The 16,363-nt window shown below is 40.8% G+C and overlaps 1 protein-coding gene across 11 annotated transcripts in view; it reads left to right on the top strand.

The window, feature by feature from the left end:
• GNG12 (G protein subunit gamma 12) overlaps positions 1–16,363 on the top strand; it is a 108,665-nt gene that overhangs the window by 29,957 nt on the left and 62,345 nt on the right. The window lies entirely within an intron of this gene.

Below are 16,363 nucleotides of genomic sequence, written 5' to 3'. Positions count from 1 at the left end.
TTCAGGTCGTCTAACGTTTTCATGCAGCCTTTTCAGCACTTCCAAATGGTAAACTTGGTTAACTGTTTGTCCAGTTGGTACAAATTCATAGTGAATAATCCCTCTGATATCAAAAAAGGTTAGCAACATCGTTGCAACAAGTCCACGACCTTAATTAGCAGACCTGACCTCATATATATCTCTTTGTTATGTGTGTGAGGGTTTTATTTTTCTTTCTTCCTTTTCAAGTGGCAAAAGAAAAGAGGAGTAAAAGAGTTTGAAATAGTGAAATATTTTTTCTGAAGTTAATGGTAGGCCTCTGAAATGCTGTAACCCTGAAGTCCTGTGCTAAAACTGGCCAAAGGACTGTTACCAAAATTCTTCCCCAACCAATCTAAGTGAGGAGAAGAAAATGTAAAACCATTTTTGAGGGACGATGGGAGTGTGGGGCTGAAAGGAGGGTTGGCAATGAAGCTTTACAGAGGAGTGTAAGAATTTGAGGGTCGGTCAAAATGTCGCTAGTATATGGCTTATGCTACCTCTGCCCATGTTCAGTGTTCAGAGAACAGAGAAAGAAAGGAAGCCACTTATACAACCTGAGAAAGATGCAAAGACTACAGTGGAGTTAAGTCCTGAGTTAAACTGCACACACACACACACATTCTAGGAATCCAGATATGTAGGTAAAAGAAAACAAAGTGTTTTTGTGGGAGCTTTTGACTTGGATGGCAAAATGTTTAATAAGCAGTGTCTAACATTTTCCTCTCTTGGAGAAGTCACCCAACAACTTACATTCCTAAATAATAATTCAATAAATAGAATTCTCTGTAACAAACATCAAAACTTTTAAGGTTTAAAGAAATACTTACACATGTAAATATAAGTTCACTGAAACTTCCATATGATTTGTTGCATTTTATTTATTGAAGAGGTAAAAGGTCAGAACTGATACTGATTAGTGTTTTCTATTTATGTTATTTCTAATGTTAGTATTTGATCATATCCTTGAACTGCGCCATTTCTCAAGTGACTGGAGATTGATAATATATTTTTATATAAGAATTCCACAGTCTCCCATAAAAACTCCAGAAAGATAATGCTTTAGGAGAAAAGATACTTTGCATAAACAAATGCCAGTTGACTGAACTCTTCGAAGTTGAGATTTGCTAAGAGACCAAGTAAAGGCGAGAAAGGTAGAATTCACAGAATGAGATACTGGTCCCTGTGGGGTAGCATTCACTGCCATCCTGGGAAAATGCCAGAGGACTGGGAGAATGGCTGTCCCCTCGGAGCTAACACTGACCACTTGGTGCATCATGATAAATGGGGCTCATTCATGAAGGAAAACACTGCTCTTCTTAAAAGCACCCATATTAAAGAAGCAACCAGAAAACCCAAGTGTATTGGAGATGCCTGGCAGGAGGGATCTGTGCTTCCTTCTTCCTTCTGTCTCTTCCGAAGGGTTTTCTTAATATTCCACAGTATTTTCTGTGGCTGCCGGGCCAAACTGCCTGGAAGCATACAATAAAAATAGTGTAGCAAACCACTTGGCATTGAAATCAGAGCCTGCCGTATTCAGAATTAACTGAAAGAAACACTGACACTGCCATAAATAAGGCAGACAGTCTCTTTATTGAATCTCTGAGCTTTATTCTTTTTTTTTTTTTTTTAAGGCCGTAAAGCTTTAAGGCTTTATTTAGTGTGAGGCAAAAGATTGCAAAACATGTCAGATGCTTAGTAAAAACTCAGGTATAGCCATGAATTTGTATACACCGAACTCAGCCATCACATTGATCCTCGACCACATCATTGATCCTCAAGAGGATGGGGCACCCTCGCCCACTCCTCAGTGGGGTGTTTCAGAGAGGGCAGACATATCCATCTAAAGGGGAGGCATGTGTCATGTAAAAATCATGTATTATCTTATAATTCACTTGGGAAGAGGGGAAATATTTATTTCATAATACAAACATCCGAAAATCAAGTTCAAAATATTTCTGGCAAGTTGAGAATATGCATTCATTCAGTAACAACAACAAAAAAATTTTATTGAATGCCTAGTCTGTGTCAGGCGTCGCCTCAGGCACTGGGGGTACAGCAGTGAACAAACAACATCCTTTTCTTGCGGAGTTTACATTCCAGTACAGGAGAGGGCTAATTATTCAATAGGACAGAAAATAGAGCATTAAGTACTATGAAGCAAAAAAGAGCAGGTCGAGGAAGACAGAGTAGAGTCTCTCTGAGGAGATAACTCTTGTCACAGAGACCTGAAAGATGAGAGGATGAGAAGTGTACAGGCTTAGGGTGTCTATGAGAAGTTCAAGTAGAAGGAAGAATCAATGCCACGGCCCTGAGGCAGGGGGTTGCTTGGCATATTTGAGGAGAAGGGGTGGTCAGTGTGGTCGGATGATAGAGTTCATGTATAGTCTGGGAAGCCAAAGGGTGGACTTGAGTGTGTGTGCAATGCATGCTGGGAAGCCATTGGAGAGTTTTGAATAGGGGAATAAAGTGATCTGATGACGCTCCTGCTGTGGGGAGACTAGACATTGAGATGCTGATAGTTTGGATCACTAGGGTAGGGGTGGGGTGTTTTGGCGGGACAGTGGAGGAGATGCTGAGATGTGATTGGATTTGGGAGATGTATTTTGAAGGTAGGGCTGGCAGGATTTACTGATGGATTGACTGGATGTAGAGTTGGTGAGGATGGAGACAAAGGTGAATGAGAATTTGGGCTTCAACCAGGGCCTGAAGGATGGTGTCTCACTTTCAGCATTGGGAGCCCCAGGGGGGCAACTGTGTGGGGAGATATTAATTTGGTGGTGGCTGTGGTTAAGTTTGAGATGCCTAACAAGGCATTGTAGGGCAGATGTTAAGAAATCAGTGAGATAAATAACTCTGTAGTTCAGAGGAAAGGCTAGGAATGAAGATGTAGATTTGAAAGTTATTAGATTAGAAGAGGAGAGAATCCAGCAAAGTCAACTGAGAATGCTATCATAGTTTCCCAAAACATCAAAGGAAGGGCACATCAGAATCTAGTTGGGGGAGGGAAGGATTTTATGCTTATCAGAGATGCGGGTGAGTGTTCAAAGATTAAGAAAACCTATCCTATATCATCAGTATCTGCAAACATTCATAGAATTCAGGGAGACTTGTTCACAGGAATAAAAGCTAGCTTTGGCAATAGGAGATAGATAGGAACTATTGACGTAAGAAATGTCCAAATCTGTAGAGAATTTTTGTAAGTTTATTTGAGCTAAAGTGACAGTTTTGCAGCTTCTTTTATACATTTTAAATTAAGGAGGGGAGATTACATGGAGGTTGGGGAAAACAAAGTGGGGATTGGATTACAGGATAGTTAACAAGATTATGTGCTCTCTTGAGGGTGATTATGGCTTATTTCAAAAGTGTGTTAACCTAGATGCACAGAAACAATGGACAGGGCTGGCTTAAAACCCTTCACTAGAGAAGTTACAGGCCTGGAGAGTGACTACCCACCTGACCTGCCCAGTTAGGAATTTATGATCAGATCACCCTGTGTGGTTACTTTCCACAGAACCCCCGTTTTTCATCCACAGAACCTAATTTCTGAATTAGCCGGTCCATTACTCTTCCACTAGGCCACTGTGAGCATTTCAGATGCAGATAACTATATGTAAACATATATATCCAGAGCTCTTCCCGCCCCCCCATTTATTGGAAAACCAGGATGTATTACATAAAGAGCTCATTCTTATGGTCAGGAAAATAAATACACAGAAGTATAAAGAATGGGATATGCAGTCAAAGGACCTTATAATCAAGTTGTCCATGCAGATATGTAAACAATGAGAAACAGGAGGCCCCAAGGAGAGGGGTTGAGCATGGAAACGGCTCACTCCTAGGTCAGAACACTGTCAAATGCCCTGGGCTGCCTTTAAAACCCTCCCAGTGGTATGATGAACGAGATTTCTTTCCCCCTTGGCTCTGGGTGGTGGTTTGTGTTTTTTTCTGGTGCAGTGAAGATATCACTTCCCCAAGGGAGGGTCAGCCAGTTGTGTAGTTCAGAAAATATGTAAAATGGGAAGGTCCATAAAAAATGTCTGGAGGGCTGGCCTAGTGGCTCAGGCGGTTGGAGCTCTGTGCTTCTAACTCCGAAGGCTGCCGGTTGGATTTCCACATGGGCCAGTGGGCTCTCAACCACAAGGTTGCCAGTTGGATTCCTTGACTCCTGCAAGGGATGGTGGGCTCTGTCCCCTGCAACTAAGGTTGAACACGGCACCTTGAGCTGGGCTGCCTCCCAAATGGCTCAGTTGGTTGGAGTGCGGGCTCCCAACCACAAGATTGCCGATTCGATTCCTTGACTCCCACAGGGATGGTGGGCTGTGCCCCCTGCAACTAATAATGGCAAACTTGGGAAAAGTCCTGGAAGTACACACTGTTCCCCAATAAAGTCCTGTTCCCCTTCCCCAATAGAAAAAAAAATGTCAGGAAAACTAATGTTACAGTAGAGACAGCAAAGGCGGCTTTGCCCAGGAAGCAAGTGGGAGGTGTAAGAACAGGTAGGTTGTACCAAAAGGGTTGGTTTTCGCAGGAACGATCTTCTTCCTGGTGAATTTATGTGGCTTTGAGTGGATTATAATTGTGTTGAACATAGTTGGTTTTGTTTATTTTTACAAGCTATTGATCTCTTGATGATACAGGAAAAGAGGAACAATTTCTTAGAATCTCTGTAACTTATCTACTCCTTTGATTGGTTTTCAGTGACAAAAAGATTCTCAACTGCCCATCCATGTTTTGGTAGTTACGATGTAAGACTGAATCATTCAGTGGTGGCAAAGCCCCCAAACCAGGTTGGGATATTTCATGGCACACGCGTTCCACAAGTCTGTGAACACGTGGGGCTTGGAGGGAGCCACTCACAGCCTCTCCTGAGGAGCTTCTCATTTCTCTCCTTCGGAGTCCAAGGCCAGGAGAAGAATGCTCATCCATGCCAAAGGCCTGGCAGCATGAAAACAAAACCTCCCATGTCTTGTTTTTCTGACCCACGCTCAGGGCAGTGCCCTTTGCTGCATCCTGCCCTTATTATGCTGCCTGACTCTGTGCGGCGGACATAACCGGAATATTTCTGTGATGACTCTCTCTCTCTCAGTGTCTAACAGAAAGAGTGTCATCGAAAGGAGTGATACAACTAGAAAGCTAAGCCTCGTGGTCAAAATGATTATTTTCAACATACAGTAGAATCTCAGTTACCCACAATCCTCCCCTAAAATTGCAATTTTTAGAAGGAAACATAGTTCAAATATAGATTACCAGTGATAAATGCTGCTAAATTTTACTTTTTTTTTTTTTTTTTAATCTTTCCTGAGGCTAGTAAAAATGAACCTTACTCAATCGTGTTTTTTTCCTTGAATAGCTCTATTCAAGGTCGGCTTGAATAGCATGGTCGGCTTTTGAAAATATTTTCGCATTGAAAACGAACCAGAAATGTGTTGGAGATCATTGTTTGTTGCCAGAGTCTAAGGCGCATATCTTTGTCTACTGCTAGGTCAGGAGTTCTCACAAGGAGCACTGAGCCTGGCTAACATTAGCTGAGCTTCCTGGGGGGTTGAGGGGGATGCCTTTAAAACAGGATTTCATGGTGGGCCCATGGCTCTTATCAGTTTGAAGTCCTGCATCCTCCTCAGGGACGGTTGTACTCATTACCCGTTTGCAAGGAAAGGAGTGCTGTTTCAGAGCTATGCTCCCTTTTGTCCGACAAGAACTGTGTGCGGCAGCTGCCTGAGTCAACAGCACTGTAGCCACCGCTCAAGTATTGCCATCATCTCAGTCACAATCCGCGGTCATTTTCTTTGCTGTAGTTGTACAAGGCCCAGTTTTTTGCTTTCATTCTGTGCAGATTTCTCAGCCACTCTCTGCCTGTCAAATATAGCCATAAAGCAATAGCCTATTGTGGCTGTATTTATTGGAAACTGTTGTGTTGTTTTCCTTTGCCTTCTGCACTTGCTTAACTGTCTGTTGGACAGTAAGAATGTAAGCAATTGCAATGGGTGGGACACTGTAAGATCCTTAGTTAAATATGAATATATATTTACTACTCTGTGTGGGGAAGTAGACTAATTTTTTAAGGAAGATTTTCAATATTAAAAGTTAAAGTTGAAAGATATTTGATTAATTTTCAGTTTACAACGACAAAAATTAAATTCAGTCTTTTGACTAATTACTGCTTTCTGTAAGCATTAGGTAAGTGATGCTTTCCCTTCAGCACGACAGCTAGTGATCACAAGGCCCTAAGCTAGTCTTGTGCTTTGCAAATATTATTCCGTATGAATTATTGTAACTGATATAGGATCCCCAGATAAGCCCCCCAAGATATCTCAGAGGGTCCCATAGCTCAAAGTGTCCAGGTTAGCTCTCAGGGGATTAGACCACATTTAACTTTGCACCAGTTTCAGTATAAAAACCTGGGGCATAAACCCTACTGCCCACTTCATGCACCTCACAAACTCTGAGTAGGTGACCAACCATCTTGGTTTGCATGGCACTGAGGGGTTTCCTAAGATTTAGAACTTTCAGTGATAAAAATGGAAAGTCCCAGCCATACCAACATAAGTTGGTTTCCCTAGTCAGATAGGATCAGTGAACAGAGAGGAATATCAATAAATATTTTTTTTCTAAAACCAGCAATATGTCTGTAAAATGGGCATAGTTCTGCCTTCCTCATGGGCTTGTGCTAAGGCCTGCTTACTGTTCCTGTCTGGGGTTGGGTAGCTGGCTATTGGTTTTTCTGTGGAGTTGGGGACCAGCATCATCTCTGATGGAACAGTCTGTCTCCTTGTCCTCTAGAAGCCTGTCACCTAAAAGGGTCTTGGTTGTTCCCCCTGGATGAGTCAGTGCTAGGTCTTTCTGAAGTGAGGATGCTAGAGTTCCTGGGTTGTTTCCATTGGCCCCGTGTTCTCACTGTTACCCTCTTTGGCTTTGCCTGCTTTTGCCTCTTAGGTAGTAAGGCTTCTCTCTCATTAGAAACTCCTTTACTACATACAGTGCACTAAGCTGTTTGCAGCCCCTAGTGAGCATAGGTACTCTTGCTTCCTCTCGGGCATTTGCACAAGCTGTACCCTCTGCCTTGCTCACGGCTCCCTCCTTTCAGCTTCATGCTAACCCTGGTCATTCTTCACCCTTTAGCTTCAATGCTGCTTCCTCCTGGAAGCCTTCCATGATCATCCCAGGCTGGTATAGGCACCTCTCCTGTGTGCTCCCAGAGCTTCTTTCACTTACTGTGGTTAAATTATGTGCCATTGGAGCTATAATTGCCTGATCAGTTGTCCGCATGACTTACTGCAGGCTCCTTGAGAGGGACTATATTTTATTCTCTGCTGTATCCCCAGCACCATCCTGTTGCCAGGGACATGGTAGGTACAGAGAGGCTTATAAGGAGCAGGATAGTGGAAGAGCCGCTGGGCAATAAACCACTTTCATCTACAGTTTGCTTTAGCCGCGCTGTGGTCCTGTCATTTACTGTCCTTCTTGCTTTCCTGCGGAGACATAAACTACTCTAGATCTTTCTCAAAAGAGCCACATGCTCTCCATCCAGGGACCACCATCCAGAATAGTTAGGTCTTAATTTGCACTATAAGGCACTGAGCATGTTAGGACAATACACACGCAGCAACCAACCCAAACTGCCAAGGGTTCCAAAACTACCAGTAGGACCTGAGAGTGTTATATAGGATAAGGGCATACAATTGTATGTTTATTTGTATAGACACAGAACAAAAATATTTCTGCTTTGACAGGTTTCAGTAAAATGTGAAATCTTCCCCTCAGTTCTGAAGAGCTGATGACTCGCAGGCTATACTGTATTAAATTGTGCGTTTTGGATGTTTCATTTCGTAATTTGATTCAGATTATTTTTCTTTCTCCTTAGTAAACATTAATCGTTTCCTGTGAATTTTCCTGATGTTAGGAAACAGATGTTCCATATTTTTATCTGAGATTTTCCCAAATGCTGAACCAGGACTTTTGTGCTTACGTGGGGTGTGTGTGTGTGTGTGTGTGTGTGTGTGTGTGTGTGTGTGTCTTTCTGTGTGTCTGTGTACACAGTGAATTTTTAAGGAATGAGTTATGTCAGAATTTGCAAATAAAAGCATAACAGATATATCTACAGAATTATAGAGATTTGTCCAAGGCTGGAAACATTTCTGGACATTCTGTTTAATGTGGTTTAGTATTGTTTAACTAATGTGGACTTCTGGCCTAAAAGTGTATTAGAGCTGTCTCATGATAGTATGCTTGCGAAAATAAGGAGGACTGTAGCAAAAAGCACACATTAATGCAACCTATACTTTAATCCTCTGATCTTTAACCAAACTATAATTTTTTTTAACTGTTGTCTCTGAACTCTATAAAATTCTTCCCCTAATGCTTCATGAAACACCGACTGAGTGCTGCCTCTGTGCAGAGCAGGGCCTCAGGTCGTTGGGAGATACAGACTCAAATAAGATATGGACGCTTGGTTCCTTATCATCTAGTAGAAAAGGTAAAACATACTCTGAAGTACTTGTAATAAAAGGTCGGAAGTGGTAAAGGTTGTAGAAATTCTAGGAGAGGAGGGGTTTCCTTGAGCCAAAGAGTGAAGGAATATGGGGAAGGAAGTGGCATTCACACTAGGTTTTTAAAAAAAAGGCAACACTTAATTTAGGTCTAAGTTATTTAAGTTATTTTAACTGCATAAAAACTGCTTAAGGATGGTCACTTATGTAAACCATTGTTTTGGTGGATTTCCTCAAATACTACTGACATTTCTTGAGTGCCTCCAGTGCAGCAGGCACGGCTTTTTTGATGCTCTGTATAAAGGCTTTCTAATAGGAAATGATGGGGAGCTGGTGCTTTCGATAAGAATGCATTTTGCACAAAATACATCTCTTCATTTTACCTCACAAACTTCCTTTCATGAGAGGTCCTTTGGTTCAGGAAAAGGCCTGAGCCCAAACTTGGCCGATATCCAGGATCTGGTGGCTCTGTCTAAGTCACCTGGCCTGTCGGAGTCTCGGTTTTCTCTGCCACACAGTGCGAATTCTCAGACTCCCCAACTCACTCGCAGGGTTGCTGTGAAAATCAAAGTGCATTGTAAATAGACGTTAAAAAACAACCAAATCCAAACATTTGCCAAGAAGCAATATCCTGGCTCATGAGGTTCATACAAAATATGGCTGTTGCTTATTGTTTAGTAAAATGCTGTGTAAATGAAAAGATTATCTTAAAATTATAAAATATCTGAAACATTTTTATAGCAAATACATATATATTAACTCTTGAGTATCCTGCACTGTAAAGAACTCATTCAAATTCCAAAGAAAACCATCAAGATCCTACCACAAAAATAAGTGAAGAATGTAAACTTACTGCTTTTCAAGGTGACGGACCATTAATGAACAAAGGAAAAAAAGTGTTCCCCCTCATTAATTTTCTTAGAAACACAAATTCAAACAGCATTAGGAATACCTTTTTGTGGATAAAATGTCAAGGTTTCAGAAATTCTCCACTATTTTGTTAGTGGTATTATTGTATGTTAATAAAAGACACTTTAAAAGCAAAAAAAAACACCTAATTCTACTGTAGGAATTTAGGGAATCTCGGGAACTAAGTTAAAGGAATGAAAAAAAGCTAAAGCATGAAGATATCCAATGCAATCTTATTTATAATAATAAAAAATGGCAATAACAAATATTCAGCCTTCAGGGAGTGATTTCGTAAGTTATGACTTTTCAACATGAAAGACTATTATTACACCCCTTAGATAATCATCATGAATATGTGTAGAAACACATAAAAAATATTTAAGATTTAAAGTAAAATGAAAGAAGAAAATAATCGCCATCATTTTTGGACTCTTTCCTAGTGGCACTGTGCCAACATTCTCCCATTTTATCCTTACAGCGGCTATGTGCAAAAGGTATTTTTACACTTTAGAAATTGAGGCTTAAAAGTAAATTGTCCAAAAGTTTGCAGCTCATTAGTAGTTGAGGAGCCAACATTCAAACCTAGATCTGTCCAACTCCAATGCCTTCATTAATTTTACTACTAATATAAATTATAGCCATAGACATATAAAAACATGTGCAGCTATGGAGGGTAACAGGCAAAAGTAGAGAGAAGCACTAGGGTAGTGGGGATATGGGTCAATTCCAAAGAAGCTTGCTATCCTTCTAAAATTGTCATTGAAAAACAAACAAACAAAACAAAACAAAAACTGCCTTTACTCTTTCAATAGAAAGATATATATGTATGTTGTGTGTAACATTTCAATGAATTGCTTGCTGTTTTCATATAGTCTCTTAACAGTTTGGCAAAATAGGAATACATGTATATTTATAATGTCTCACTAGCTTTGGCATAATCAGGATACTTTCTCCCCTCACCACCAAATTATTTACAAATTAGTTAAGGACCTATATCACCCGCTACTCAGTTGCAAACAAAATTTAAGTCTCTAGAAGCTCTCTGGGGATGAAGGACAGTGACCAGGTAGAAGGAAGGGTTTCTCCCTCGGAACAGCCCAGACCAGCTCTTCCAGACAGGAGCCAGTCTCAAGGCAGAGATAACAGGGTGGCACTATTTGATTAAAGTAGGCCAATTCACCCACTCAGGGTGTGCCCTGCCCTGGGACAGAAGCCCTTGCACAATGGGGGAAAATGTCACCATTTTGGTTCCTACTGCCTTTTTACCTTTGGGGCTCAAGACTTGATTCGTGATTCTTGGGCACATATAGTATTTATAAACTCAATATCCCTGCCAACATCTAATAACAGACAAGATTCTGTGATGGACTCAAGGCACAGGGTATATTTTTTTCAACTTAGCCTCACCTTTGCAGAACATGTACCCTTGATGCCGACACTAGGGCCTTTCATATGTTTTAAAGGCCCTTTTATATCCATTTTGCCATCTGAGATAACATCATGTCAGAATTTGCAAATGAAAACATAATAGACCTGACTAGAGAACAGTGGCAATATCTCAAGAGCTGGAAACATTCTCCAACGTACTTCTCAATATAGTTCATTCAGGGTCACCCCCTGTTTTGTAGATTGGGAAATTGAAGCACATACAAGTTAAGTGATTTACTGGAAATCCCTGGTAGTGAAGACAGCTGAAAACCAGGCCTGTAAATCTAGTATTCACTCCACTCTCCTATAGTGCCACTGTTATGTTATTTTTTCTAGAGAATTAAAGTGAGACTAGAAACAAATATGTTCAGAAAGATCAGAATCCAATCGCCATTTAAAGCTAAAGCTCTCCCGGGGCTATCTAGTTGTCCCCTTATGCACCATTTCACTTTCCACCATTTCAGTTACTGGCAGTTAACTGCAGTCCAAAAAAATTAAATGGGAAATTCCAGAAATAAACAGTTCATAAGTTTTTAATTGTGCACTGTTCTGAGTCGTGTGATGAAATCTTGTGCCATCCCATCCTAGCCCGCTTGGGACATAAATCATCTTTGTCCAGCATGTCCCCGCTATACAGACTCCCCGCCTGTTAGTACTTAGTAACCGTGTCAGTTACTAGATCAACTATTGCACTATCACACTGCTTCAAGTAACTCTCACTTTACTTACTGTCTCTTTCACCTCACTTCATCCCGTCATGTGGACATTTTATCACCTCACATCCTCACAAGAAGAAGTGTGGGTACAGTACAATAAGATATTTTAAGAGAGACCACATTCACATAATTTATTACAATACACTTTTTCTATTTATTATAAGTTTTTGTTGTTAATCTCTTACTGTGCCTCAATTTATAAATTAAGCTTTATCATAGGTATGTACGTATAGGAAAAAACAGTATGTATAGGGTTCAGTACTATACACAGTTTCTGGCATTCACTGGGGGTCTTGGAACTTTTCCCCTGCATATAAGGGGGAGCTTCTGTAATTATACATTTTATAATTGCAGTAAACTTGACAGTAATGAAGGGAGTCTAGCAAGTTATCATGTCTGTTCTAGACAAATCCTGCCCAATAGACTTTTTACAATGATGGAAATATGCTATACCCATGCTAGTCAATAAAGTAGCTGCTTCTGCGTCTGCTTGATCACTTGAAACCTGGCTCATGAAACTGGGGGAATTAGTTTCTAATTGTATTTAATTTGAATTTAAATCTCACATGTGCTAGTAGCTACTATATCGGACAGCACAGTTCTATGCTTCTCAATCCCTTCTTGACATCGGTACTTGGATGTCTCGAAGTTAACAAAGTCAAATCAGAATTCTTGATTGTCTTTCTTCTCTCAACCTGTTTCTCCTCCAACAAAGCCATCATCGACCCAGTTGCTTGACCCCTTCCGAGTCTCCCTCATGTCTTGCATCTGCTTTGTCAGCAGCAGGTCCTAATTGTTTTACCTCCAGAACTACACTGAATCCATCCACTTCTCTCCGTCTCTACTTGCTGAACCAAGATATCATCATATCTCACCTGAACAAGTGAGGGCCTTAGATTGGTCACCGTTGACCCATTCATCAACTGTTACCTCTTCCAGACTCCTCCATACTGCTACCAAAGAGGCACTATTAAACTTTGTAGTACTGTGTTACCCCGAAAATAAGTCCTAGCCAGAAAGTCAGCTCTAATGCATCTTTGGGAGCAAAAATTAATATAAGACCCGGGATTATATATTATATTATATTATTATATTCATTGTATTATATTATGTCATATTAGACCCGGTCTTATTTTACTTATTTAACTACTTATTTTACTTATTTTATAGTAAAATAAGACCGGGTCTTATATTAATTTTTGCTCCTGAAGACACATTAGAACTGATTGTCTGGCTAGGTCTTATTTTCAGGGAAACACGGTAGGTCACATCACTCCCTGCTTGTATGAAAAATTTTATAGAACTAATTACTGTTTGAAGTTATTTTACTTACTTCTTTACATATTTATTTTCTGTCTCCCGTTACAATGGGAGAGCCCCTGTATCAGGAACCTTGTTTATCTCATTCACTGCTGTCTCTCCAACACCTACAGTGGTGGCCTGTACACAATTTGTACTCAGTAAACCTCTCAATCATAATGTTTATTGTGGAAGGAGATGAGATACCAAGAGTCAAATAAAAAATTTACAATTTGGTTTTAATGATGGGATGAGATGATTCTAACATCCATATACATGGGAAGTTGGCAGTTTCTTTTATATTCTGGATGCTATAGGAAAGGTGGGCGTTATGGCTAACTGCATTTATCTGTGAGTGCAGGCTGGGCCATGGTCCAGATGCAATTTCTGACATGAGCTAGAAAGAGTTCTTTTTCTTCCTAGAGGTCCGTGTATGTCCCAGATCTTGAAACTTGAGTCTTTCCCACTGTTAAGGTCACTTTCTGTATTCATCCAAGGGGAGTTTAGATAGTGATGGAAAGAAGTGTATGGAATTCCAGGGTATAAAATGGCAAAGTCACGTCTGGACAGAACAAGGAGATTTTTCAACATGAGACTGTTTTTTGTTTGTTTGTTTGTTTGTTTGTTTGTTTGTTTGTTTTACTATTTGGAATATGCTCATTGAATTATTTGAAACGAAGAAAGCCTTAAGAAACAGGGTTTTGTGTCCTTTCTTTCTATTTCATTTTTTTTAAAGGGCAGTATCTTTTCTAGCATTCCTTTATAATGGCCAGCAGAGGCTTTCAGAGGGCATGTTGTTACTTAGATCCATGTTCAAAGTTAAATGAAACCGATGAACTAGTTGGCGATACGATCAAGTTGGCCAAGCTCTGAGGTGCATCTCTTCTAGTACCAAACAGGCCCTGGGAAATGAACATTCCCTGGCACTGGCTGGATTTGGAAGACGAAGTGAAAACTTGCTTCGTTAAAGTTCATATTCAGAAACTTTTTATCCTATTGTGTTTTTATTAGGCCCAAGTTTGTAGCCTTGTCCCCGTCCTTCCAATGCTGTTCCAGTGTTTTCCTGTGTGTGCTTTTATTGAGCGTCTACTATATACTGACACCTTGCTAGGTCCTGGAAAGACAAAGATGAGTTAGACACATTCTTAACTTCTGCAAACAGGTGGGCAGAGAGACCAGTAAATGAAAAACCAAAACACAGGAGCCACTTGCATTAATGGAGGAAAGTAGGAGACAATGAGAGTAGAAGGCATGGAACATAGTGGGAGGCAGGTATGATACAGGCATTAAGAGAGCAGGCTTTGGAGCCACATTGTCTGGGTTTGTAGTCTGGCTCTGCCACTTAAAAGCCATGTCACCTTAGGCTACTGACTTAACCTCTATGCCTCAGTTTGTGAACCTGCTAAGTGGGGTAATAAAAACCTACACCATATGGTTACTGAGTGGATTCAAGTGGCACACAAAGCACTTGGAACAGTGCCTGGTACATAACTCCATAAAAATCAGCCTTTGTCATTATCAGTAGTAGTAGTATATAATTATTGATTGAATTGAATGAATACTCCTGTTACTGTAGAGAAGTTGTCCCTAAGCCGGCTAAAGGAGTTCACAAAGGCTTCCCAGAGGACGTGACTTGAACTGAGACTTGCAGATAGGCTGATACTGTAGAAAAAGGACATATTTGACAGAAAGGACAGAATCTGCAAAGGCGCAGCAGAGTGAGAGGGGGGCATGTAGGGACCTGTAATAGGTATGTGTTACGAAAGGACGAGATGCCTGGGTGAGCGCCCAGAGAGAAGGACAGGCATGAGCTCCCTGGGACTTTGGAGACTGGGCTGAGGAACCTAGAGGAAGCCACTGTGTGTGAGACGGGCAGCAGTACTCCACTGTGCCCTCAGCCTGTGGCCTGTTGATTCTAAACAGTGTCACTGACCAACCTCCTTCCCTGTGATTTGGGCAGGGAGTTCACATGGGTGCATCTGATTTGTCTTAGTAGGTGTGATTTCTTTTGGGAAGCACAGATTAATAAAGTGAAAAGGATGTGTTTCCTTAATTTCTTTCTACCTGATACTTCCTCTGACTCTCTACCCCTGCTAGGACAGATATAGAGATGTCTGTTACAAACCCTTGGGAATCCAATGAGGGTGATAGACCCTTCTCTCAGAAAAATCATGAAGACAAGATTTCCAGAGGCTCCACATCAACCTCCCCCTGCACCCCCACTTTGGTCATCCAAATAGGCCCCCAGATGCAATGCATGCAGTCTTTTGACCCCAGGCCTGCTTTTGGTTTTTGTGCTCTCACCCTAAATTGTTTTTAACTTAATTTGCTAGCACATCCCATAACTCTTCCATCTGCCATCGCTGCTATTATCTGACTGTGTATCATGAGAGCAGCCTTGGATCACTTGGTGGTTATAATTAAAACTGAAAGCAATTATCTTATTTTGAGCCATTCAAATTTAATTGAGAGTATGGCGGCTAAGGACATGGGCTCAGGGGACAGACTATTTGAAATAGAATCCCACTAGCGTATAACCTTGAGTAGGTCACTTAACCTCTCTGTGCCTCAATTTCCTCACTGCAAAATCGGAATGATAATATACTTATCTCATGAAGTGATTGTGAGGATTAATTGAGGAAACATAGGAACATGCCGAAAACAGCTGGCACGTAGTAAGTGCTATATGAGTATTTGCTATTACTACAGTGTTATTTCTACTAAAATGACATCATGAATGGGGTAATGATGGATTACCAGGAGCAGGAAAATAGATGAATAAGATTCCCATATGCATTTGACTCAGTTTGGAGCCCTGCCAGATCCAAGAACAGATTCCAGGCCTGAAGGCCAAGAACAGATTCCCTCGGCCTGTACTGTGTGGTGTGATAGTCACCAGCCACTGTGACTACTGACCACTTAAAATGTGATTAGCCCGAGGTGAGATGTACTGGGCCTTGAAGATTTAGTATGGAAAAAAAAACAGTAAAATGTCTCATTGATAATTGTTTTTATTGGTTGTGATGAAATAATAGTCTGAATAAATTCAGTTCCATTAATATATTATTAAAGTGACATTCATCTGTTTTCTTTCTGCGTTTTTAATGCAGCTACTAGGAAATATAAAATTATATATGCGGCTTGTGTTATATTTCTGGTGAACAGCTCTGCCTTAGGCTCACCATTATCAACAAAACAAAAAAATTGTGGTCGTGATAAGGTGACCAGTGTTGGAAAGCCTTGTATACGCCTCCCATTGCTATTCAAGTTATGCTGGACCATTTGTTGTTTTAGTTGGTTCCATAAAGGGAGACATGGCTTGGTCCCAGTAGAAGGGGATTGAGGGACCAAGGCAAGAGCAATAACTAGGGAGACTTCCGCTGACTTGGAGGGGTTTGGATGAAAACACTACCATTTATAGTTATACTGGGCTCAGCCTTTCAGCACTCCCTGAAGTAGATGAGAGAATGCTCTCTGTTCAGGAAGTTGAAATATGTAGGCGAA

Source organism: Rhinolophus sinicus, chromosome 14 (assembly GCF_057876585.1).
Source record: "Rhinolophus sinicus isolate RSI-liver-muscle chromosome 14, RSI-T2T, whole genome shotgun sequence".
Taxonomy (NCBI): Eukaryota; Metazoa; Chordata; class Mammalia; order Chiroptera; family Rhinolophidae; genus Rhinolophus; species Rhinolophus sinicus.
The sequence above is the reverse complement of the archived record's forward strand: the minus strand, read 5'-3'. Positions and strand labels throughout refer to the sequence as shown.